Source organism: Mobula hypostoma, chromosome 14 (assembly GCF_963921235.1).
Source record: "Mobula hypostoma chromosome 14, sMobHyp1.1, whole genome shotgun sequence".
NCBI lineage: Eukaryota > Metazoa > Chordata > Chondrichthyes > Myliobatiformes > Myliobatidae > Mobula > Mobula hypostoma.
In genome coordinates, this window is record NC_086110.1 from 44,919,975 (window position 1) to 44,947,915 (window position 27,941).

The 27,941-nt window shown below is 40.9% G+C and overlaps 1 protein-coding gene across 1 annotated transcript in view; it reads left to right on the plus strand.

Moving 5' to 3' along the window:
• The first annotated feature begins 1,013 nt into the window (after positions 1-1,013).
• The window catches only part of ankrd11 (ankyrin repeat domain 11), a 187,501-nt gene continuing 160,573 nt past the window's right edge, over positions 1,014-27,941 (plus strand). The window contains exon 1 of the mRNA XM_063067044.1: positions 1,014-1,150. The gene's annotated coding sequence lies outside the window, so the exon portion shown is untranslated. The remainder of the gene's footprint in view (positions 1,151-27,941) is intronic.

A 27,941-nucleotide genomic window follows, 5' to 3' on the forward strand; every position in this document is an offset into this window, starting at 1 on the left:
TCACGTGTGAACATCTCTTAAAAAAAACTGTTCTGCTGAACTTCATTGCCATTTTCTAGAATTCCTAAACCATTACCTTTGAAAACATAAGATGCTCCTGGCTGCTTCGTTAAAAATAGCGACCCAGTCTGTTATTAATTTTAAACTATTTTTCACTGAGCTGTTTCTATTCATTACAAGATGTTTCCCGTTTGTTACACAACTTAAGCTATTTTTCATTTCCCGATTATTCGCTTTCGACTCTATTATGTCTAAGAAGTTAAGCCTCAGCACTTAAAACTATTTCCTTATAGTGAGCGTATTTTGTAACAGTTTTTAAAGATAGGCAGATTTAAATAATTAAACGTTTTGTAAATTAAAGGGGGCATTTAATACCTAATTAAAAGAAAATAAGCACCTAATCAGCTGGGTGCGAACTTTCACTTTAAACAAATCAAAACAGATCGAAAAATGCAAATGATTTGGTGAAAGTCACTTGAGAAATCGTGGGAGCGCAAGCACAACACAAGCATGGCATCAAGGAGCCGCGGTCACGTGATCTACACGCAGGCATCGCCATGCCAGAGGTCAAAGTAATAACTGAAGTTGTCCACTGCATTACCATTAAAAACAAATCAGCTTATAGCATGGGGAACTTCAGCAATACTTAATTTTAGAATGGGTACAATTTTCACTCAAAGAGGGGGGAACACTTCCGGTAGATCGCTCGACCATTCAGGTGCCTTGTTACAACCATCCTCGGTTGTGCCGCCACGTGATCAGCCACTGACCAATGGCAGACATTGTTTTAGTTGTGCCCGCGGAAAGTCAAAGGCCGTTTGGAAACATTTTTTCCCTAATGTTTCGAAATTATTTCCTTCAAATTAAAGTGGCAGTTTTTCCTCCTGTTGTGGTTGGGAAGTGGAGTTGGTGGCATTTGGAACTCCGGTAGTTGCGGGTGTTCTTATGATCGGTTTTATTTATTCCGAAGGAGGTTGAAAGGGGGAGGGTGGGGGGGGAGGAGGGAGGAAAATTTCCGGCCAGGATCGGAGTGGTGCGGATTGAGGTCTGAAAACATTCGGCTGGGCCCCGGGGTGGCTCTGTGAATGGGAGTACGCAACCTGGGACTCGCGTGAGGAGAGCGGTCGGAGAGACGGGCCACACTGGACCGGTAAGTGAAACAAGACTGCGGCAAATGGAAAAGGCAGCACAGGGGGAAGATTGGATATAAATTTGCACTCGCTGTGTTGCTAATAAAATGATTGTATTGGGAACGTGTGTTTGCATTCCTGTGCTCATGGTCCTGAGCCATGCGCCATGTAATTAACAAAGTCTTTGGTTCATGTGGTTACATTAAGCACGGAAGAATGTTTTTAAAGACGTATTCACGTGTTTATCTATATTTGCCAAAACTTAGAAGGTTCGCAGTTATGCGAAGCATGCAATTGATTAAAATTTTCGAGATTATTTCTGGTACTTTGTTTCTGCAATGTCGTTGTTCGGCTATAATTTTTTGAGTTTATTGTTCTGAAATTAAAAGGTGTATAGGTAACGTGTACATAGTAAACAATTTGGAAGGAATTTAAATTTATGTAATTACTACTCAGTATTTGTAAATAAACCTCTATTGTAACTCAAGAAAAATAAACAGCAGGATTTGAAATCAATAGCTTGTTTCAGCGAAAAATATAAAGAGAATGATTGTAGATGGTAAAGGTTTCCATTGCATTTGTACTGAATTTTGTGAGAATGAAGAATCTGAAGGAAATAAAACGAGATTCTGGAAACGCTCAGTAGGTCAAGACAGCATCTGTGGAGAGCACAGCAGTTAACGTTTTAAGTCAATGACCTTTCAATAGATGAAGCATTATTATATTTTGAGTAACTCACAGCTTTTATTGACTAAGAATGGATATTTGTAACATCAGTTGAGGATCATCATATTAATTAAGTACCTGCAGGTAAAGGGGAAGAATGATTTTTGAAATTTGGAAACTGTTATTGATGCACAGGGAAGCCATTTAGCCTGAGGTTTATGCTCCCCCTGTATTAATACAGTAAGTCCTATTGCTGTATTGAGTGTACGTTTATTATATTACTGTTATCTTTTTTCTTTAGTAATATGACAACATGCTTCCACTACTATTGAAGCAGCAAGTTCCAGGACATTAGCATGCAATTTTATTTTTAAAGAAGTTCTTCCTTGCTTTTCCAACCCCTCCCCCCATCTCTTGCTCAAAATCTTAAATCCCTAATCAACTAACGGAAATAGCTTCTCTTTTGTTTTTGATTGTGGTGGTGGTGGGGAGGGAGATGGGGAAACTGAGGTCAAACTGAAGGCAATATGTAAAGAGGTGAGGCAGATATACCCTGAGATCCAAATCATAAAAATGCATTGTCAATTGTGTGGCTGATTGAGCCTTGCGGCATTTTTTTGTAAACAGTGGCTTTTTCTCTCTCTCCTCGACATCCTCACCTTCGTTCCATTATGTGAATTATTGCTGTTTAGAGTTACAGGTGATAGCAGTTGTAGAAGGGCAAATGAAGACGCCTTCATGTTGAAGGAGTCAGGATGACTTGTGAAAATGAGGAGTGCTAAAGCATTAATGCTGGGATTTTTATTTTTTTTTCTCTCACTTCACTGACTTTAGCACTGCACTGTGGTCTGGGATGTGATGTTTTATCATTTCACAACCCACAACCCACCAAATTTCTGGCTCCTGTAGAGTATCTCATCTCTGACTCAGTAGATCTGATGTGAGACGAAGGTTTGTACAAGTTTCCTTTTCTTACCCTTCCAATTACCTTTTGTCCTGCAAGCACAGATCAACTAACCTGTGCTCACATAAAAATATCAATGATTTCCATCTTTTCCTAATTATGATGAGCGGTCACCAATCCACAGCTTTCAACCGCTTTTTGTTTCTATGGGAGCTGAGTGTCCCAGCATTTTCAGTCTTCACATTTCTAGATCTGCACTTTTTATTTTTGCAGATCTTGTTGATTGAAACAATTTTTCTGGGCAAACCTCGTTGGTTTTGAAACCAGCAGCACTGCTTTTCTGAAGTAGTTTTGGGATCGCATTTATTTTTGGATTGATCTGTCTTGTTAACAAGTAAATTTTTTTGTTAGTGTTGATATCACTGCCACATTTGTGGTCATCTCCCAAAATACTGTGACTGTAGAATGTGGGAGCTCACTGAGGTGTATGATTTAAGATTGTGCAGATTCATGCTTTTATACAACATAGCATTGGGGAGAATGTGGAAATACTGTTTCCTTCTCTGATGTTAAAACTTAAGTTAATTTTGAGTTAAGCTTACCAGGAAAGTCTTGTGTTTTATCTATTGTTTGTACTCATTTAGTGGATCTTGCCTGGAGTTGCATTAGGTTTATACTGTAACAGTTTACATTTGAAGCCCATGGATTAAAGATTCTTTCTAGGGGTGGGTGATGGGTGAAGATTGTGCTGGACTGCAGTCACATTTTCTTTTGACGTTACAAAATGAAAGTTAACTAATTTGATCAGGTTCTGGGGAACAGCCAGTGACTGTTGTATTGCACCCTTTAATATCTGCAAAGCAAGGGAGAAAGTTGGCAACATAAAGCAAAAGGAATTAATCTGTTTCTTATCGAGCAGTATCGTGTTTCTTCCATCTGTCTCTGGGTCAGCTGATATGGCAGACATGATGGAGAGCTGGTTGCATCTGTCACAATATCAACTTCTGCCTGGGAAACTGGATAAAGTTTCAGCCATGCAGTAATCCACAATAAGAGTCTGTTCAGTTTGTCTAAATGTAGAGCTCTACTGGAATTATACAGATGATTTAAAAATGAAAGATTGTTTTATTCTTTTCACTAAGTGTTACCTGTTTGAAATATGGTCATAATGGCTGATGCCAAATGGAAACGCGTAAGCATGTAAAGCTTGAAATAAGAGGCATTTTTAATAAAAAGATTTAAAAAGAAAGAAAAGAGGCATTTTCTTTTGTTCAAATTGTCACAATTGTTTATAATTTGGTTATAATGTTTCATGTTAAACTTGTATTGATAGTGAAAGTATTAGCAATTAAGCTTCAGAAAGAAAACTGGAAGTAATCTTAGTATTTTTTATTTTAGGCCATGAGGCATTGATTGGGCTGTGTAACAGTGTGGAAGGGGTTGTGGGAAGTGATTGGGTGACTTGTAGTAATGGCGTTGCAGAACTGTGCTGAAACAGAATGCCCAAGGAATGTTAATTGACTTAGAAGCTTCAAATAATACAGAGGAAGCTTGGCCATTGCATGAAGCCCCCTTACATTGGGTACTAATAAATGACTATGTTGTGTATGTTGCGGGAAAATATCTTGCTGTATCCATTGTTTCTTGACACGTTTTCCTGGCTTGAGTATTTTTCTTAATTTGAAAGGAAACAGCACAGTGGTGCAGCGGTTAAAACTGGTGTCTCTTGTTTCCACTGACCTAGTGATGTCTGTGTGGAGTTTAAGATTTTTCTTTGTATCCATGTGGGTTCCTCCCACAACCAAAGGTGTGCCAGCAGGTTAACTGGCTTCTGAAAATGATTCTGTGTGTTGATTGGCAGTATGGGAATTAGGCTGGAGTCGCACATCTACCTATGATAATTGCCCAAGATTTAACCATATTTTTCAACTCTTAAGCCTGTTTAATTCAAGATGTGCTGTGGCACATAACGGCACCACCAGATGACTACCTGTAATTTTGTTGCAAGTGCTACTGCCTCTACATTCAAATGTTAATTAATGCTATTTTTGACTATTGAATATTTCATTTGGCTTTCTAGATGTCTTGTAAGCGTATTCAAAATTCAACTGCCCTTATCTGTAACAAGTCCCATTCAACCATTACCCATGGTTGGTCATGAATCAGCAGAGAAGTTTTATCTATTTTTTTGTTATCATGTCTCTTGTCTCCAATTCCTCTGTCTGCCAATTTCTGCACTCTTCTAATACTACTTGAGCTAGTTTGAGAATTTAATTGCTGCCAAATGGCCAAACTTGGCTTCATCTTCAAAAGCTAGTAGCTCTCCTGTTCCATCCTTAATCTTAATTGTATTTAGTGTGCTCCTTCAGACCTTTTCCAGTACCTTGTTGTGTTACTTTTGTTGATGATGCTGTTATGAGTGACTGCAGGTATTTTGGGATTGTAGAGGTGTTTTGATTTTACCATTGTGAGTTCTTGTGGCCAGTGATGCATGTGAAAAAAGCTGAAGTCATGCTGTGGGTTTGGAAGTTATTTTTAATAATGAAGATATGGATGATATATGTAGAGGATTATTTTGATGTCTTTTAAAGTTAGGTTTATCTTGGGTTCACTTAATTACAACATTTCAGAATAACAGCAGTACCGTCTGAAATGTCATTCCAGTTGACCCAGATAGACAGGACAAAAGGCAACTTTGTCTGGGTAAGAAACAAACTGTTTTCTCCATGTTCATATTCATCAGAAAGAATCCAGCATCAAACTGCCTTTCTTGCATTTGGCGTCTGCTGTTGGCTAATTTCTTGTATAAAATTATAGCTCATTGGATTTTTACTTTGAATTATTTGGCTTGTATATCATCATGCATATCGTTCTGAGTTTTACTTAAGGTATTTCTAGGATAGGAAAATGCTTCATTGTTATCAGTGGGGAATTCCGATCAGTCTCTTTCTTTATCTCCTTGCAATCACTTTCAGGCCTTGATGAGGCCCCTTGTGTTGCTGCAAACTGAACTGCACTCTTTGCTTCAGGTATTCAGTAACGAAGCTCTTACTCTGTAGTACAGGTATTGCAGAGACTTGTGCTGTAAGAGGCAGGATGAATGAAGAGAGACATAGGAATTGGATTTGTATATTCTGTTTGGTATAGACTGAACGTAATGAAAATAAAGAATACAAAATATGATGACACTTAAATACCCTCGCAAAGGTATTTGAAAGTTGCCTTTTAGGCAATGTCCAGATCCTGAAAAATCCCATTTTCATTACAGATGTGCAAGCTGTTCAATGGAGCTATAAATTCCACATTCTTTTTTTTCAGACATAGAATGATCCAACAAGGAAGCTGATGACTCTGCACAACAAGTCCAGGCACCCATTTAACTTTTAGTATCCTATCAATTCTACCTCCACTTGCAAACTCCAAAAAACTAAAGGCATTTTGTAGGAAGTCATTGGCTTGTGTACTTGGGGAAATTCCAGCAGTCGCAATAAGAAGGTACAGACTTTACACTGACAGCACCCAAGGTCAGGATTAAACCCTGGACTCTGGAGTTACTGTGCAGCAGCATTTACTGTTGTAGTACTGTACACCTATTTTCCCGCCTTTTTGGAGCATTTCTGGATTTCCAATTTTTAAATTGCTCTTTAATCTGCTTCCAATATTACAAATCATGCAATGTCTTACAGCTAGTATTTTAAAATAAATATTTCTTATGTTGCTTGTTTCCTTTGTCAAAGAAGTTAACGTTAAAATAGAAAATAGTCTGATTTCTCAGATCAGACACGGTTTTTGTCCATGGATACTGCCTTACCAACTGAATATTTCCATTAGTTTCTATTCTTAATTGAGATTTACAATATCTGAAGTATTTTGCTTTCATTTAATATATTTTTCCTTTGCAATAGAGACAAAATGGTCTTTAAATATTTTATGATCTTTATGATTTTGAACATCTTACCAAATTTTCTTTTACCCTCCTAAAGAAATAAAAATCCCAGCTTCTCTGTCTCTCTCCATATTATCCTTGGCAACTTTCTAATAAGTGTTTTCTGCTCCCAGTACCCATTTTGAGGTCATCATGTGCTGCATAAAGTGTATTGTTCAGAATTGAACACAATACTTCAGTTGAAGTGTACTTGTTATTGTATAAAGGTTTAGCGTGATTTACTTGTTTTTCTATTTTGGATGAGCTGAGGATCAAGATTTTTCTCCCCGGTCTTCCAAGCATGCCATTTTAAAAGATTGTGGATAAATCATCTGATCTTCATATCAGAGTTATCTTTTTAAAACTTCTATTTGGTTCACATTGCTTCTGATCCTTCCTATTTGAATGTGGCACCTCAGTCATCAGTTGCCTTTCATTTAGATTAAAATCACAGATGGAGAATGTTTTTCACCAAAAAAGATGTTAAATCAGTTTTCAGTGGGTAGTTGATTTTCGTTGCTGTCATTAACATTGAGGAGGGGAATGCACAAGGTTTGGAAAAAAATAAAGTGGCATCTCCCTGCGAATGTAGAAATAATGGAAATGGTTTCAGCAGCGTAACATAATAGCCAGTAAAATGAGGAGTTTTGTTGGTGAAAAGCAAAACTGAACATAAATTACGTTCATTTTTTTTAATGCAGTCCCTCAGGATGGGGATGATTTGTTCTGGTTCCAGAGTGACTGAGGCTAATGTGGGAACCACAGACTTTCCCACGGATGGGAAGGTAGTGTGTGAGGTGGCACACTCCTCATGCACTTTCTGCAAGCTTTTGTGTACTACCATTGACTGGATTCCAGGCTGTCAGGATCCTTTTCTGCCAGTATTGGGTCATGGAGTTTTGAGTAGGATGTTTGATATTCCATATCCATATTGCTTTGTGTCCTGAATGGAAGCCACTTCCTCCCAGCTAGACTATGCTGGATTTCACAGCAATCTAATTTGCATGTGGAAGGAAACTGGAAAAGCATCTCAGCCATAGGGAGATCATACAGACTCCACACAGACAGCACCCAAGGTCAGAATTGAATCTGGATTGCTAGAGTTGAGGCAGTAGTTATGTAACATGCTTGGAATCAATTTGGAAATGGTGACTGTTTTGGGAGTGTGGTGTTAAGCATAGACATGATGTGGGCTGCCGTCTAAGTGTACATGGAACCTTGTTGCTGGAGCTATCGGGTTAGGTGAGAGCACTGACTTTGGTTTGCTTATTCTTCCAGGAAATTTGGATGATTTAATTGTGGCAGTTATGGTGGTATCTTTCAAATGCCTTGAAGTAGTCCTTGTCTCGGGAAGGGAGACAAGGTTAACAAGTTTGGTGCCAACTCTGAGATATTGATTTTTAGGCATCCTTTCCTTAAATTGACAAGAGTACATTGGCACATTGATGACAGAGTTCACTGTTGGCTTTAAGTTTTCCTTCGCTGAGGATTATGTTATCCACAATCTTGGGTTTTATGCAGTGTCTATAGCTTGATAGGAGACCTTGTTCATGTCTTGTTCATGTTGCACTAAAGCCCCATTTTTCACCTATGACTTGCAGTGGTTTGGTTCCTTGAAGGATGGGCAAATACAAGCATCATCTGTATATTGCAGCTTGCAACTGAGGAGTAGGTGACTTTGGCTTTGTGTGGTCATCATATCAGTTACTAATTGGATCCACTGTGGGAAGTTTGGAAATGACATGTGGTTTACAATAAGGAAGGCTGATAAATTGTGATGCAATAACACATGGGAATCCATTGAGAGATCCTTTCTAAGTTCCATATCAGAATTACCCTCTGAACACTTAGATTGGGAAAATGGGCAAAGTGGCAAATGGAATATAAGGTAGGGAAATGTATGGTCATGCATTTTGTTAAAAGGATTGAATGCATAGACTATTTTCTAAACAGGGAAAAAATTCAGAAATCAGAGGTGCATGACCTCTGCAGGGTTTCCTGAAGGTTAAATTGCAGGTTGAGTTGGTGGTAAGGAAAGTAAATGCAATGTTTGTGTTCATTTTGAGAGAACAAGTGTATGAAAGCAGGGATGTAATGCTGAGACTTTAAGACATTGATCTGACTGCACTTAGATAAGGGGCCCAAAACTGCTGAATACTCCAAGAGAAGATGTGCTGGCATTGCAGAGGATCCAGAGAAGGTTCAGGAGAATGATTTCAGGAACAAAAGGGTTAATTTATGAGGAGCATTTGATGGCTCTGGGTTTGTACCTGCTGGAGTTAGAAAGATGAGGGGAGATCTTATCTATTTAATATTCAGCAATATTTGAATAATAGCTATACAATACTGAAACTCTCATGCTCTGTGACCTCTAATTAGCGCAAACGGTGCATTACAGTGGCACATTTTTTTGGCTAAATCGAATTAAAATGCGCTAACTTACAGAATGCAGGCAAAGTTCAGGGTTATATAATTGTATAAAATTGCTCATTAGCCAAAAATCAACAGACTGACTTTCACCCGAGACCCGGCCATCATGGAAATCGGGACGTGACAGCCCGAAGCATGCGCACGGCCAGCCTCAGCAGCAACACTTACCGGAGCAAAAGTGTAGGGCAGCTCTATTTCGAGGGGTCCCATTCACCATCTAATCACCATCAGCATGTGTCGGATTGGGACAGATCTAGCTGCCACCCATCAATAAGAGATAATTAAATCTTATTGTAATGACATACTTCGAGACACCCATAAAACCCTTTGCTGCAGTCAAAGGGCAGCGGTGACTATATCATGTCCATTTAGGAGAGCGCCAACCACATCATCAAGAATAATCAGCATCCTTTGGTGTTACTGCTTCGTATCTTCCATCCAGCATCAGGGTTAAAAAAAAAAGGTCAGCCTAATTATGCTGCGTGGAAAGGGAAGGGGGACATTATGGTCAAGAGGTGACGCCAAACGTAATCGGGAAGTGGCAAGAAGAGGGAGAGAACAAGAATCGGATGAGGCCAGGGCCACACGACTCCAGGATCAAAGAGTCAGGACAAAAAAAAGATGGAGAGAAGAAGAGACAGAGGAGGAGAGGCATGCACGTCTCCAGGATCAGAGACAAACAAACAGCAGAAGAGATGAAGAGACGGGGGATGAAAGGGCTGCATGTCTCCAGAATGACAACGAGAGGCACAAGGGTGGCAGATAAACCAGAAATGATGCCATCAAAAGTGTCCTTTGTTAAATGAGGAGCAGCTATATTTGCTTTGCTACGTGTCGTTCTTCTTTAATAAACTGAGGTTTTCCACTTCAGTTTCCAAAGCAAAGCGATACCAGTAGCATTCAGGAAAACTTAATGTTCGTTCTGGTCACATTAGACTGCACGACCCTTCTCTCAAAGGGTGCCCCAACGGGTCACCCCATTGAATAGTTGTAAATATATTGTGATTTTTGCATTCTTAGTTAACCTAATTCATTCCAGTATTTTTGTAAAAGTAATTGAATGACCTGTTTTTTGTTATAAGATGGCACCGGTAACTGGCGACTTTGCGCGTGCTCTCCTGAGCAAACTGCCCTTTACACTATCCTATACCCGAGAAACCCTTCTAAACCTTCAATCTGCTACATCTAGCAAGATCAACAACACCCTGGTGAAGCTACTGACCCAGCTGGAGACCACTGCGCCAGATCTGCTTCTTAAACTCCAGACTGCACCTGGACCCAACCAGCGAGGCCTGGTCCAAGGCCCACCACGTATCCAGAGACCCGCTGTCTGCTACCGTGCCGGAGCGCTTGGAGACACGGCCCAGTCCGACCAGCACCTCTCTGGAGCAGACGACCACACGGAAGTGACGTCGGAGACCTCAAGGTGCCCCAGACGCTTCCCCAGAGCGACCACTGTAAAGCCGCGCTGGTGGACATCCACAGCTGCCAGAAGTGAGGCCGCTGCTGCCGACCTGGGAAATCGAGCCTGAGGCTCGGCTGGAGCAGAGGCCTCCGCAACCGTGACTCAGTTTACGGACTTGTTTCAGCCAGGAGCCCGGCCCTCCGGGATTAAGCGTCAGCTTCGGGGCCCGACCCAATCGACAGCCCGGGCCCCCGGCAGCTGGAAGTGGCAGTGGAGCCTCCCCTGTCACTCAGCCCAACCTGAAGCGCCCAACAACGCGACCCACCGATCGATCCCCGCGGGACGCATCCACCAACCTCAAAAAGCTGACAACAACACACTGCATCGATGGAAACCTGGAAAGATGCACTATTTACCGAGGAAGAGTGGGAAAAGAGCTGGGCTGCTGGTCAGATTGAAGCTGAGGGGCTTCAGGGTTCCTATGCCCACCATCCTTCTAGCTAATGTGCAAGCCATAGAGAATAAGGTGGATGATCTTACAGGGAGACTCACCTACTGTAGGGAGATGCAGAACTGCTGTGTATTCTGTTTCACTGAGACCTGGCTCTCCCCTGCCACCTCCGATTGTGCCATATGAACGGAGCAATTTTCGATCCATCGGATGGACTGCACGGCGTCTTCAGGCAAGACAAGGGGAGGTGGTGTCTGCCCACTGATCAACACTGGCTGGTGCTCAGACACACTGGCACTGACAAGCTCCTGCAACCCGGACCTGGAACACCTGTCGGTGAAGTGTCGTCCCTACTACCTGCCACGAGAATTCACCTCGGTCATACTGACAGCGGTCTACATTTCCCCCCAGGCGGACATGGAGTGTGCTTTGAACATACTGTATGCCAACATCAGTGAACTTGAGACCAGGTATCCGGAGGCTTTGCTCATTACAGCCGGGGACTTTAACCAGGCCAAACTCAAAAAGGCGCTGCCAAAGTTATACCAACATGTCTCCTGCCCCACTAGAGGCCCGAATATACTTGACCACTGCTACACAGCAGTCAAGGATGCCTACCGTTCCGTCCCACGACCTCACTTCGGAAAATCGGACCGTCAGGTCATACTCCTCCTCCCGGCTTACAACAGAAACTGAAGCGGGAGGTCACAGTGTCAAAAGCAGTATCGTGTTGGACGGAGGAAACGGATGAGGTCCTCCATGACTGCTTTGAATCGGTGGACTGGTTAGTATTTAAGGACTCGGCAGCTAACCTCAATGAGTATGCCTCAGCTGTCACGGACTTTATTTGGAAATGCACGGAGGACTGTGTGTCTCGCAAGATGATCCGGGTATTCCCTAACCGGAAACCTTAGATGAGTTATGAGGTCAAGTCCCTTTTGAAGGCTAGAGCTGCGGCTTTTAGGTCCAGGGATACCAGTCGCTACATGGAATCCAGGTGTGAACTCCGGAAAGCCATTAAGGGCGCCAAGAGGCAATATCGAGCCAAGTTGGAAGCCCAGGCTAACCAGAGGGATGCCAGTAGACTATGGCAGGGTCTAAATGAGATCACTGGGCGCAAAGAAAAGGCTGGGAATATCAATATCTGTGGCGCTTCTCTTCCTGACGAACGTAACGTATTCTACGCAAGATTCAAACAGAAGAGAAGCGTCCTTCTCCCTCTGGATGAACTGGACCTGGTGGCATCGAGATTCATCGTCATCGAGGAGGACGTTAGAAGGACCTTCCTGAAGATAAATCCAAGGAAGGTGACGGGTCCAGATGACGTCCCGGGATGGGTTCTCCGGGCCTGTGCAAGCGAGCTAGCTGGAGTGTTTGCTGACATCTTCAACTGCTTGCTCCTTGCTTCAGTCTAAGATCCCCTTGTGTTTTAAGAAGGCAATGATAATCCCAGTGCCGAAGAAGAGCAAGATGGCATGCCTGAATGACTATTGACATCAATTGCTATGAAGTGCTTCGAGCAATTGGTTATGGCACACATCAACCACAGCCTACCGGTTAACCTCGACGCTTTGCAATTCGCCTACCGGAGCAACAGGTCAATGGCAGATGCCATCTCTCTGGCCCTACATTCCTCCTTAGAACACCTGGAGAATAAAGATGCATACGTAAGGCTCCTTTTCATTGACTACAGCTCTGCCTTTAATACCATCATTCTAAATAAACTGATTCCTAAGCTCCAGAACCTGAGCCTTAGCACTCAGATCTGCAGCTGGATCTTCAACTTCCTCACAGTCAGGACCCAGGCTGTTAAAATAGGGGACAAGCTCTTCTCGACAATCATTCTGAGCACCGGTGCCCCACAAGGCTGTGTACTCAGCCCCTGCTGTACTCACTGTACACCCATGATTGTGTAGCAAGTTTCCATCGAACTCAATATATAAGTTTGCTGATGACACAACAATTGTAGGCCGTATCTCGGGTAATGATGAGTTTGAGCACAGAGAGGAAATTAAGAACTTGGTGGCATGGTGCGAAGACGATAACCTATCCCTCAACGTCAGCAAGACGAAGGAATTGGTTGTTGACTTCAGAAGGAGTAGCAGACTGCACGACCCAATTTACATCGGTAGTGCGCAAGTGGGACAGGTCAAAAGCTTTTAAGTTCCTCGGGGTCAATATCACAAATAACCTGACTTGGTCCAACCAAGCAGAGTTCACTGCCAAGAAGGCCCACCAGCATCTTTACTTCCTGAGAAAACTAAAGAAATTTGGCCTGTCCCCTAAAACCCTCACTAATTTTTAAAGATGCACCGTAGAAAGCATTCTTCTAGGGTGCATCACAACCTGGTATGGAAGTTGTCCTGTCCAAGACTGGAAGAAGCTGCAGAAGATCGTGAACACAGCGCAGCACATCACACAAACCAATCTTCCATCTTTGGACTCACTTTACACCACACGCTGTCAGAGCAGTGCTGGTAAGATAATCAAGGACACGACGCACCCAGCCAACACACTTTTCGTCCCTCTGCCCTCTGGGAGAAGGCTCAGGAGCTTGAAGACTCGTACGGCCAGATTTGGGAACAGCTTCTTTTCAACTGTGATAAGACTGCTGAACGGATCCTGACCCGGTTCTGGGTCGTATCCTCCAAATATCCGGACCTGTATCTCGTTTTTTTTGCACTACCTTACTTTCCATTTTTCTATTTTTCTATTTATGATTTATAATTTAAATTATTAATATTTATTATTGATTTGTAATCCAGGGAGCAGGAAGCGCAGAGTCAAATATGGCTATGATGATTGTACGTTCTAGTATCAATTGTTTGGCGACAATAAAGTATAAAGTATTATGCCACACATCATGTATGAGTGCCTCACTAAAGAAAATCTAAGTAGACACACACCTCCCAGCTCCCATGGTTTTCTGAGATGCCTACTTATCTGTTGAAGTGCAATGAGGTGTTAAGTACAGCACATGTTCCTTCAGAAGGAGAGGGAGAGAGAGACAGTAGAGTTTTTTTTAGAAAAGCAGTAAATAGATGAAATTCATGGGTTCAGAAATGGTGAGTACTGGGTGATGATAAATAACAAAAGTAGAAATGGCTGGCTATGTAGGAAAATAGGTGCGTTCAAATGCAGAACAGATAACTGGATGATGTATACTGAATGAATTGAGCAGCATCTTGAAACCAATCAAGAGCCAATGAAAGGGGAGTGCCAATGTTATTGAGTGCAGTGGGTGGAAAACATTGTTTAGAAGTTAACTGCTTCAACCAAACCAGCCGAAATGAGCTTTGCTGATATTGTGACAAAATCCAGGAACATTTTTTAGACCTGAAGCCATTGTTGATTGTAGAATGCTTTTGGATTCATAAGCGAAATCAAAAGCATGAGTCCATTTCAGCTTATGTTGCTGAATGAAAGAAATTGTCCGAGTATTGTCAGTTCATGATGAGCTTAATAATCCACTTAGAGATTGTTTAGTTTGTGGAATCTTCCAAGAAAACATTCAAAAACAGCTCCTAACTGAGGCAAAACTCACATTTAGAAGAGCAGTTGAAATCACTTTATCAATGTCAACTAGAGACGCAATTGATTTGCAGTCAGGAATGGAAGTGAGCTTGAAGAAAATTGCAACCTCTCAACAGAAATCTGCCTGGCCCAACAAATTATTTTACCATTGTGGCAGGGGCTCATCTGGACTGGACCAATGCAGGTTTAATGGTGAAAATTTCAAAAAATGCAACAAAGTAGAACTCATGCAAAGAGGGATGTTGGGCAGACAAAAATAAATGGACTGCGCAGCAAAGATTAAAATGTCACGTTGCAGTTTCAAAAAGAGCACAGAAGAGAATGGCAAATTTATTAAAATGGAATTGAACACTGGCTCAGCTGTTTTAGTAATTCCACAAAATGAGTTTGAACTGCATTTGAAAGGTTCTAAACTGAAGTCTGCAGCTATCTAAGAACTTGTACTGGAGAAAAGATATTACCTGTGGGATGACATTCGTAACAGCAATGAAATACAACAACCAACAAGCCGCAATGGGCTTGTATTTTTTTTTAAAACAGGAGGGCTAGCATTGTGGGGCCATGATTGGTTGAAACCACTACAACTTGATTGGAGATCCATCTACTATTTGCATGCCGCATCCCCTGCAATAGAGTCTACCGAAAGTGAATTAAGAAAGGTACTGAAGAATGCCACAGCAGCGTTAAAGGGTGGCATTAGAAAACTCAAATATCAGGGGTAAAACAGTTTTAAATGAAAATGCCACACCTACTTTTTACAAAACCTGCTTGGTTCCTTGTACCATTTGTGATAAAGTAGCAGTGAACAAGATTGAATGGAGACTGAAGAAATTCTTTCTAAGGTTGAGTGAAGCCCATTAGCAATGCCAGTGTCCCCAGTAGCCAAGAAAGATGGGTCTGTCAAGATCTGTTGTGATTTTAAGGACACCATTAATCCATTACTTTAAATAGATCAATATCCTCTGCCCAGGGATAGAGGATATCTTTGCAAATCTTTCTGAAGGGAAACACCTCAACAAAGTGGACTTAGCTGAGGCCTATCTACAGATGGAGAAGGAAGACGAATTGAAAGTGTTTCTCATCATTAATACTCACAAAGGACTTTATTGAGCTTATTTTTGGGCTACTATCTGCGCCTGGCAGAAAGTTACAGACTGGGAGCTGCGAGGCTGCCCAGGCACTTAGTGTTACCTGGATGACATATTGTTACTGTGAGGATGACAACAAACATCTGCAAAATATCAAGACGTCTGCATAAAATCAAGTGTTTAAAAAAAATTAGAAAATTATGGGCTTTGAGCACAATATGACAAGTGTGAATTCTTCAAATCAAGCATCACTTACTGTGGTCACAGCATTGACACACAAAGGTTACACAAGTGTGCTGAGAATATTCAAGCAGTGGTGGACGACCCAAGGCCAAAGCAGTTGTGGTCCATTTTAGGATCTGTCAATTACTCTAATAGGTTCTTGCCAAACCTGGCATCTGTGCTCCACCCCTTGAAGTCATTACCACAGATCAGGAAGAAGTGCATTGAGGTGGCTGTCAAAACAGTAAAGGAAATGGTGACATCAGACACTGTACTCACACATTATGATCTACATTGTCCAGTGAAGCTTGCTTGTGACACCTTTATGGCATAACTGCAGTCATGGCACATGTTATAAAGTGATGGAAGTAAACATCCTTTAGCCTTTGCGTTACATTACCTTACCGCTGTAGAGAAAAATTATGCATAGATTGACAGAGAGGACTCGAGTCTGGTTTGGGGTGTAAAACATTTCAACCAGTACTTGTATGGGAGAGAGTTCACCCTCATTATTGATCGTCAACCACTAGTGTCCATTTTCAGCCCTGAAAAAAATGGCAGCAGCACAAATGCAGAGGTGTGCTCTGTTTCTTGGAGGACACAATTACAAAATCAAATTCAAGAGGACAGCTAATCATGGAAATGCTGATGGATTATCCCTTTATCCTTGGAAAAGGAAATGCCTGAAGAACTTACAAAAGAAGACACTTCTTTTGACGTATTCTCCCTAATGCAAATCAAAAGTCTCCCTATTACAGCAGAGACGATCCCAAAGGGAAACCAGAAAAGACCCACACTGGCTCAGGTCATGAAACCATTGGCTCAAAGGTTTGTCTGGTGGCCTGTTATAGATCGGCAGATTGAGCAGCTTGCCATACACCAGGAATGCCAACATGCCCAGAAGATGCCAAGAACAGCACCTCTCCGTCCCTTTGAATAGCCTGCATTGCCCTGGCAGAGGATTCATGTGGATTTTGTTGGACTATTCATGGGCACAAATTTCTTAGTAGTAGTGGATGCAGCTACAAAATGGCCAGAAGTGTTCCTGGTAGTCTCCACTGTAGCCTTGCACACTGATGTATAGAGAAGCCTCTTCTCAAGGACTGGTTTTCCAGAACACTTAGTAACAATGGACCACAGCTTGTCGCAGAACAGTTTCAGTCAGTACTGAAAATGAATGAAATAAGACCTATTACATCTGTACCATACCAGCCAGCTACGAATGGCTTGGAGAAAAATTTTGTCTAGAGTCTTAAAAAAAGCACTGCGAGCAATGTCAGCAGAACACACTACATTGACACTGAATCAGAAGTTTGCCAATTTCCTCGCATATTGCAAAGCAGCACGCTCCACAACCAACCACTCAGCAGGTATGCTGTTCCTGGGTCCTCCTTTGTGATTATGTTAGGATCTCTGTAAACCCAATCTTAGAAGGAGTATGCAGGACAAACAGCTGAGACAAATTGAGGGCTCCTCAAACAAGGAGGTTCACCCCTGGACAAACAGTCCTGCCAAAGGATTACAGAGGTGATCAAAGTGGGTACTTGGAAAGATTAAGGACAGAACTGGACCATTCTTCTTCACGGTGGAGACTGTGTCTGATGTTGCCTGGACATGACATATCAATCATTTGAAGAGAGTAGCATCAATTGTTAGAGAAGGAAGGTGTCCAGAGCTGTCAGAAACACTTCCTGCAGTCCCAGAGTCAACTCCAACAACTGCCACAATAGATGACTAGAGAGCAATATGTTACATATTTGAGTTGAGGTGCACTCTGCATTGAGTTCGTGGTAATAGCTAAGCAGGAGTGTAGTGTATTCAATACTTAAGTAATATTTGAGTAATGTTGTAAATATATTGCTTGATTAAGTCTTTGATTACTTAACTCATTATGGGTTATATCTAAGAAGTACGTGAATAGCATATATCATTATGACACTACAGCATCTATGAGTGCCTTACTAAAGAAAAACTAAATAGGCACGCATCTCCCAGCTCCTGTGTTTTTCTTTCAGTTAGTTTTTTGGAGTTACAAAACATAATGAATCTCATAGAAACCTATCAAATATTGAAAGGCCGAGGTAGTGGGTGTGGAGAGGATGTTTCCTGTTGTGGAGGGGGTGGGGTCTAGGTCCAGAGGGTACAGCCTCAGAATGGAGTGACATCCACTTAGAACAGATGAGGAATTTGTTTAGCTAGGGGGTGGTAAATCTGTGGAATTCATTGCACAGACAGGTATAGAGGCCAAGTCATTGGTTATATTTAAAGTGGAGGTTGATAGGTTCTTGATTAGTCAGGGCATCATATGTTAGAAGGCAGAAGAGTAGAGAGGGTTAATAAATCAGCCATGATGGAATGGTGAAACAGACTTGTTGGGTTGAATGCCCTAATTATTACAGTGCTATAAAGCTGCATTAGTTCCTAATAGTTATCAACGGAGGATACGTCACTGTGTACATTGTTGTGTTCCTTTGACTATACACAACAGTCAGTGCAGACACCTAGTGCAGATAATGGACTGCCTTCATTACGTTCCTGCATGAAGTGTCAAAAATCACTGCATATAATTTGGCGTCCATCAGGCCAGATGAATAACATAACGCAATCATACGGAACTCACACTTTATAAAATCTTTTCACTGTAAGCATGGTGAAGTGTCTAATGGCCACACACGTGCACGTGACTGATGCTAATTAGAATACCTTGCGTCCTCCAAATATTCACTTTTATTGTAACATTAAAGATGATTATCGATGCCTTCAAGTTCTTCATAGTTTGTAACTTGAAGTACTGATTTTGTTTCATTTTCACTCCCAGACGTTTCTGGCATCTCCAAGTCTGAATGCTTGAAACCATTGTGAGCAAAACGGTTCGGAATTGTCTTGCTGCTTATTTCACACCAACTATCAGTGATAAAAAATCACTGCTTTTTTAACATAAACATGCCCAAATGACACTATTTTAAAAACTTAACTCTAAGCACTGTGTAGTGTCTAACGGCCACACAAGTGCGTGCAACTGATGCTGGTTAGAAACGGTTTGGCAACAGTCTTTTGTTGGAATTGAGTGGCATAGTGTTCCAAATAAATGGAAGGAAATACAGGCTATTTTCTCAATTAGTTTTAGTTCTTTAATGATTGTCCCAAATAAGTAGCTGTCCCAATTAGCCAATGGCCCAATTAAATGATATCCACTGTATTTAAATTGGAGGTGTAAGGTTCTTGATTAGTAAGGGTACCAAGTGTATGGCTGGAAGGCTTGAGAATGGGGTTGATAGGGAAAGTGGTGCATACTTGATGGGCTGAATGGTCTACTGCTGTCCTATGTCTTATGGGTCTGAATAGGAAGCCTAATCTCCAATACGATCCTACTAAATGTTTTCTGCATTACATAAAATTTTTGAATTGTGTGAACAGAATTATGCATTCCACATTTAATAACTGTATTTTTATAAGGGTTCAATAGAATGCCTTTGCTTTTGCAATGTATGCCTTTGTATATACATAGCCCATATGATTATTTAAGCACTTGATACATACTGTGCCCACTTTATTAGGTACCTTCTGTACCTAATAAAATGAGCACAGTGTTTTGGTCAACTGCTGCAGCCCATCCACTTCACGGTTCAACATGTGTGTTCAGAGATGCTCCTCTGCACACCACTGTTGTAATATGTGGTTATTTGAGTAGTCAGCTTGAAAAAGTCAGGTCAGTCTCTGACATCTCTCATTAACAGGGCATTTTCATCACATACTGCTGCTTTAGATTTTTTTTGTTTTTTGCGCCATTTTCTATAAACTCTAGAGACTATTGTGCATGAACAGCAGTTTCTGAGACATTCAAACCACCCTGTCTGGCACCAGCAGTCATTCCACAGTCAGTCACCCTGATGGCTTTTCTTCCCCATTCTAATGTTTGATTTTAACAACAACTGAACGTGTCTGTATGCTTTTATGTATTTGAGTTGCTGCCACATGGTTGGCTGATTTAGATGTTTGCTTTAACGAGCAGGTATACGTAATAAAGTGGCCACTGAGCGTACATTGTTAAATGGGTTTGTTATTGTCACATGTTCCAAGGTACGGTGAAAAGCTTTGGTTTGTTTGCCATCCTTGTACATAATTTTATTATGGCAGTGTATTGAGGTAGTACAAGGGAAAATATCAATAGAATACCGAATCAGGTATTATAGTTATACAGAAGGAACTGTGCAGGACGATAAGGTACGAGGTCAGAATGAAGTAAGTTGAGGTTGAGTCCAACTTATCATACTGGGGCATTGTTCGTTGGTCTATTAATAGCAGGATGGTGGCTGTCCTTGAGCCTGGTATTGCATCCTTCCAGATTTATGTACCTTCTGTCTCATGGGTGGGAGAAAAGAGAATGTCTAGTGTGTGTGGGGCCTTAGATTATGTTGGCTGCTTCAGAGAGGTAGCCAAGTGTGGACAGAGTCCATGGAGGGGCCATCACTCCCATGTGTTCAAAACTCTCTGCATTATTTTTTGCTGTCTGTGGCAGAGCAGTTGCGATTACCAAGCTGTATTGCATTTAAAGAGAACACTTTCTGTGTGGGGCATCGATTAAAATTTGGTGAAGGTCAAAAAAGGAATGCCAAATTCCTTTTGCCACTTGGGAATAGAAACACGTGTGCTGTCTTGGCTATGGTATCTACATTTTACACCAGGACAGGCCATTGCTGATATTCATTCCTAGGAACTTGAAGCTTTCAACCCTCTTAAGCTAAGCACCATCAATGTAAACTGGAGCATGCACCCTCCCCCACCTCTCAGACAGTGACATTGAGGGAGAGGTTGTTGCCATGGCACCTTGCCACTAGGTTTTCTATCTCCTTCCTGTATTCTGACTTATCGTTATTTGAGACTCAGCTTTCTAAAGTGAATGGAGTTAGAACACTTGTAAGGATTTATTTAAATTTGCCTTCACAGTCCTGTACTTTTGTACATCCTTCAAAACAGACCATATTTTTCTCCCTTTTTCTTTGATCTGTTTTGGTCTGTTGATTTGAGGGATAAATATTGGCCAGGATACTGGCATTATCTCCTCTCATGCTGCTTTCAAGTATTATTTGGGATCATATTTTGTACCTGTGGAAGCAGAATAACTCATTAAACATTTCAATATTATGTCAAAATTGTGTTAATGCTAATTGAATTCTTTAGTGAAAGCACTAAAATCTTTTGAGTTCAATACATAAATTAACAGAATTGTATCATATCTTGGCCCATGCTTCAAAGTAGTCAGATTATAATCTTTGTGCCACTTTATTTGCCTTGTCTGCCTTTTTTTATTTCTTCATTTTGGCTTTGCTGAAAAGGACCATTATTCATTGTCCATCAGTAATTGACAAGGTGGTGGTGAGTGAAATTGAACAGCTGTAATCTCATTGTTATTGACATTGGAGTGCTGGGGTTTGGCTCCTGTGATGATGAAGGGCCAGAATGTGATAATGATTATGATGTGTGAGAGAGGTGAAACTTAACTGATGGTGTTCCCTTGCACTTCTTGCCACCATTCTACATGGTGATAGAGGCTGTGGATTTGGAAATTGCTGTGTGTGTGTTCCTGTAGTATATTTTGTAGATGATATTGCTATTGTACCATCTGATGGTAGATGAAATGAGTATTTGGAGTGAAGGTTGTCCTGTGTGTCTGAGCTACATTCATCGAGGCAAAAAGAGTATTTGTTCACACTCCTAAATTGTGTTTTGAGGGTGAAGGAAAGGCCTTGGGGATTGAAAAGATGAGTTGCTCAATGCTGGTTGACTGGTGCATGATGTCCTCTTATAGTGGTGGTATTTATGTTTAATGAAGTTTTGGTTGATGTCGACCCCAAAATATTGATGGTGAGAGATCTGGAGTGGTAATCCAGTGAATGTGGAGACTAGGTCATTAGGCACTCTCAGTGTAGATGATCATTGTATACATTGAGTATGTTAGGTATTACTTGTGCTTAAATGATGTATATTTATTGAGTTACAGTGTGGAGTAGACCCTTCCAGCCCTTCAAGCCGCGCTGCCCAGCAACCCTCAATTTAACCCAAGCATAATCACAGGATAAATTACAATGACCAATTAACCTACTAACTGGTATGTCTGTGGACTGTAGGAGGAAACTGGAGCACCCGGAGAAAACCCATGCATTCACAGGGAAGATGTGCAGACTCCTTACAGATGATTTCGGAATTGAACTCCGAACTCCAATTCCCTGAGTGCAGGCAAGGATGGCTTCATTTGCTAAGAGTCATGAATGGAATAGAATTGAACATACTAAGTAAACTTCTATCGTAAGATCAAATGTGAACATTCCCACTCCACAAACACAAAGTTTTCAGATAGTAGAAATCCAAAGCAGCACACACAACACGCTGGAGGAACTCAGCAGGTCAGGCAGAACAGAATAAACAAATCAACAAATGGAGCAGAGTAAACAGTCAACAGACACAAAAAATGCTGTTGAACGCAGCAGGCCAGGCAGCATCTATAGGAAGAGGTTCATTCGACGTTGACTGTACCTCTTCTTATAGATGCTGCCTGGCCTGCTGCGTTCACCAGCATTTTTTATGTGTGTTGCTTGAATTTCCAGCATCTGCAGATTTCCTTGTGTTTGCATAGAGTAAACAGTCAACACTGTAGGCTGAGACCCTTATTCAGGACTAACCTGCCCACTCTAATCTTATGATATAAGAAAAATTATTGAGAAGCTGAAGATGGCTGGTCATAGGAATCTCTTGCATTAATGTACTGGGATTGAGATCCAACCATAGCTGTTTCCCTTATTTGTAAGATGACAGTAACCACTAATGTTTTCCCTTTGCACATTTTTGGCGTTCTATAATACTGGTGGTGACTTTGATATCATAAACTTGCTCTTTAGGTCTAGACTCCCTTGCCCTAGGAAGGTTCTGACTATCTTATCTACGGCCCTCATAATCTTATAAACCTCTATTTGGTCACCCTTCAGCTTTCACCATTCTAGGGAGAATCTGTCCAATCTCTTGTAGCTGCAACATTTCATTCCCGATAACATCCTGTTTAATCTCTTTTGCTGTCACTATTACGTCTCTCCTGTGGTATGTCAACCAGAATTGTACAGGGTACTCTAAATGGTGATATTACATGGGAATTGGCTTTTCTGATGGTAGGTGCAGTAGGTGGGGTCTGAGATTGGTCATCCACTGGAATATTTTGCTGAATAATCTGCCAGTTTATCCATGTCTTCTTGTAGTCTGTTTTCATCCTCTTCACAATTTACTGGGTTTTGAATTTTCTTGGGGTTATGCATGGGTTGTAAACAGTCTGTTGGAGATTGAGACATCTGTCCCAGTGAGAAGAATGGAATTGATGGCCAGTTTGTGACATGATCAAATACAATTTCTTGTTCATTAGTTAATTACTCAGTTGTAAGGTAATTTAATTTCATGCAGGGCAATGTCTAGATAAACCTTAAACATTATATGTGTTTTCCATGACTGTTGTACTTGGTCTCAAGAAATCCCGGAACACTTATGAAGTGCTGTCACTGTGATGTAGGAAATTTGGCAATCAGTTTTCACAACATGCTTCTTCAAAGCATTATGATAATCAGATAATCTGCTTTTTAACTGCTGATTGAGGGATAATTATTGACTGGGGCTGACTCTCCAAACTTCAAAGTACAACTTATAATTTATCTGAGAGTTCAAATGAAGCCTGTTCAAATCCCAATGTATATCTGAAAACTAGTTTTATAATTTATATTAGTTTACATGAAAAGTGACAACTTTGCTTAATTTACACTTCTGCTGCTGTTACCTTAACCAGGTTGACGTTCAAAGTTTGAAGTAAATTTTTTTAATCAAAGTATGCATATGGTACCATGCGCTATCTTAAGATTCATTTGCTTGCAGGCTCTTACTGGAAAAAAGATAATAGAATTTTATGAAAATTTACACGTAAACAAAGAATAACAAGTGACCAATGTACAAAAAAGGACACTGCGAATGAAAATTAATACTGAGGACATGAGATCTAAAAGTGGTTTTGTAGTTCATGTTCATAGAATCAGCTCATTGTAGGGGTGGATGAAGTTATCCATGGTTGTAAGGTAGTAACTGTTCCTGAACTTGGTGGTGTGGGACCCTAATGCTTCTGTATTTTCTGCCCGATGATTGTAGCGAGAAGAGACCATGGACTGGATGGTAGAGGTCTTTAATGATGGGTGCTGCTTTCTTGTGGCAGTGCTCAATGGGAGGGAGTCCACTTTGTGTGGACTTTTCCATTACTGAGCATTTGTGTTTCCATAACATACCAGGCTGTGACAGTTAAGGATACTCTCAACTGTGCATCTGGAGAAGTTTGACAGTTTTTGGTGACATGCTGAATCTGTGCAAACTTCCAGGAAGGTAGAGGTGGTGTTGTGCTCCCTTTGTGATGACACATATGCAGGTCTGAGGACAGATCCTCTGATATGTTAAACTCTAAGGAATTTAAAGTTAATGATCTCATCTGTCCCCCTAATGAGGACTGGCTCATGGACCTCTGGCTGCTGCTTGCGGTTGATGATCAGCTCATTGGTTTTGCTAATGCGGAATGAGGTTGTTGTGACACCACTTAACCAGATTTTGAATCTCATTTCTATATGCTGATTCATCACCACCTTTGATTTGGCCAACAACAATGGTTTATTCAGTAAACAAATACAGCATTGGAGCTGTACATGGCCACACAGTTATAAAGTGATTAGTACAGGGGGCTAAGTACACAGTCCTGTGGTGCAGTTGTGCTAATGTTGATTGTGGAGATTTGCCAATTTGTATGGACTGTGCTTTGCCAATTGCACATTTTGGAACTTGGTGATGAATTTTAAATTTTGAGGGGATTGTAGTGTTGAATGTTGAGCTGTAGTCAATGAAGAGCATTCTGATGTATGTATCTTCATTGTTCAGGTGTTCCGGAGCTGAATAAAGAGCCAATGAAATGGCAGCTGCTGTTGGCCTATTGTGATGGTAGGCATGGGAGCAAAACCAAAGTATTTCATTTATAAGGAAGACATGCAATTATTAAAGAGAAAATCCTGGAAATAATTAGCTTTGGTATCAATGATGAAGAGAAAAAGAATGTTATTTCAAGATCATCTTCTAGTAAAATTTTTTTTTACAAGATTAAATCATCTTTTTACAAGGCATGTGTTGTTTATGCCTTGTTGCCTTTAAAAAAAAAATGGTGGTGAGCCACTAAATGGAACTGTTGCAAACTTTCTGATGCAGGTAATTCCATAGTGGATAGGGATGGAGGTCTAAGATTTAGACACCGTGGCAATGATGGATCAGCAACATATTGACACATCAAGGTAAAGTGCAACTTGGAGAGGTACTTTGGAAGCAGTGGTGTGCCCTGGCATACTGTAGTTAACCACCTAGGCAGCACCATCCAAATCATGAGCTCTGCTCTTCATCTTGGTGACAGAGCTCATGGATTTGGAAGGTGCTGCCTTGGTGGTTAACTACAACGTATTTTGTCAATGTTTCAGTTTCCAGCCACTGCACTATTGGAGAGGTAGCATGCGTAAAATGGTTGATTTTGTTTTCACTTAGTTTCTTTTTAGCCTCACACTTTATCATATTTTGTCTTTTTATAAGAGCAGTCATTCTCACCTCAATTTTATCATATTGTTGGTACACATTTGAAGCATTCTCTAAGCTCAGGAGCTGAGTTACACTTGAAAAAAACCCAAATCGAACTTCAGTGAACAGCTTATTGGTGAGTGAGTGTTGGTTGAATGAGTACAGTTTGATAGCATTGTCAAAGATTCTTTCCTACTGCTGGTATTTGAGAGCAGGTTGATTAGACCACTTCTGGTTGGCTTTGATTAATCCTGCACCTACCACTGGTAAATTGGTAAAACTGGGGTCATAGATTTACAATTTCTGTTGATCTGATCACTACCTGACACAGACCTTGTATGGTAATTTTGCAGTTCAGAACTTGGCCAGCTTGGTCAACAGTGGGTACTAAGCCACTTTTGGTGACAGATATTGTCTTCCACTTGGAGTACATTTTGTTTCCTTGAACCCTTAATGCTGCTTCCCATTGTTCAGTCTGGAAGAACACTGATTTATTGCTGCGGGAGGACGATGGGTGGTAATCAGGAGATTTCCTTGCCCATGCTTGACCTGATGTTGAGTTACCTGCAGTTAACTTCATGAGCTCTCAGGGAGACTCCTCATCTATATATTACTAAGCTATCATGCTTGGTCTGTTGGCAGTGGGATGAAATTTACTTGGGGAATTTTGTTTGAGGTGCTTGACTGCAAGTTTTGATCGAGTGAGTACCATTTATGTCAGGGATATATATCCTCCTGGTAAGAATGATATAATCTGTCTGTGTTGGATTTATTCAGATTTGGTCCCAAACATAGATAATTGTAAAAAGGCACCCTGCATCCTTGATCTGTTGTATATGCAGTGGTTAATACTAGTTGCTAGACTTAATTCCTGCCTGAGCAGGGGCCTGGACCTGCTGCAATTTGAACCCGTCATCACAAGTCAACAGCAGACATGATCAAAATTTCAATGTAACATTGTATTGTTGTCATTTATCCCCACAGTTTTGAGCTTCAAAAATTCTCTTGAGACTTCAAGTTGGCACTGTGGCCTTAAATAGTATACTTTTCAATTGCCAAGTCTGACTTGATTACTTTGACCAAGCATTCCATTTACTGCAAATTAAAATGATTTTAGAATATCTAGAAATTCCTTCCTTGTTTCCTCAGTTGTGGATTTATCCTGCTGTATTTAGATCTGTCATTTTCTCTTACCACCATCCTCCTCCTCCTCCTCTTCCCTCTGCCCAACCCCCAAACCACTTAGACAGTATTTCCTCTTTTTCAGTGATCACTTTCTCTGATTTAAGGGCTTTGACATTCTTGTTTTTGTTTGTTGCCAGACACTGGTGAGCATTGATTGGCAATTCTGTGACTGAGCATTCATGTACACAGTATAGTCTCTGTTGAATGTATACCACAAGATCATGGATCCACAGTTCTTTTGGAATATGAGCTCTGTACAACAACAGTGTTAAGTATGGATCAGTTGTAATTTCAACCAAAGCAGGAAAAGGATTAAAACCATCTTGGAATATTCAGTAATCTGTCTACAGTTATTGAGTTAAACATTGAATGCATGAAGATGTGTACATATAATAGGAGCCTCAGCTATTCTGTTTACCCTTTGTTTAAATGTTGGCTAAAATGTGATTTTAAAATGTCATTGAATCATTAAATAAAATTTTAGAAAGCAGCTGAGTTTTATATTTATTTCTTGCTCTCTGTTGGAAGAGGGTATTTGACATTTATTGGATTCACTCCCCCTCCCCCCATCACATGATGGCACAGAATAGGAAAGCTGTAGAAATGAATCCCTTGAATTAAACTTGGTATATGCATAAGGTGTATTACTTGAGTTGAAATAAGTACAACTGTAACCCGTGGGGTACTTGTGATTTTTGTGCTGGATAGTGCAGGAAGAAATTACCACCCTGAAGGCCAAGAAAATGAATACCTGAGGATTATTACATTGCACGTTCAGTATCAATCCAAGTAGGGGTGATGGCGGGAAAGTAGGTATTTTGGCCCTTCAGTCTGATCAGTTATGTAGGATCATGTTGATCTTTCACATCTTTGCCTTCCTGCACAATCCTCATTGCTAGTTCTTGAAATTTCAAACAATATAACAATATCTCAAAATATTCAGTGGCTGAACGGAACATCCAGACCCCAGTGGGCTTAAAAAGAACCCAAAATTTGGCAGTGGTTCCAGTGAACAACAGCCTCTATCTTAAATATGAGTGGCTGATCATCTGTGAAATTCGTATGCCCATTTTCATCTTCCTTGGGCCTTCCAATATCTACCCTGTCAAGTCCCCGAAAAGATTGCAATTATTTCAGTAATTATGTACCTTGTCCTGATTAATATTGGGAAGCTTAAGTTGGATTATTTGAGATTTACGTAAAGAAATGCAGCAAAGCTTTTCTGAAATTGTTTTAACTGGAGCTGCATCAATATGTCTGAAATTAAACATTGCATGGTTTAAGAATTGGAGCATATTTTCCTTTAATGAAATTTGGCTCGAAAGTAGCTTCCCAAATGGTGATGAATTTCACCAGTTGAAAGCTGGAGTGCACCTC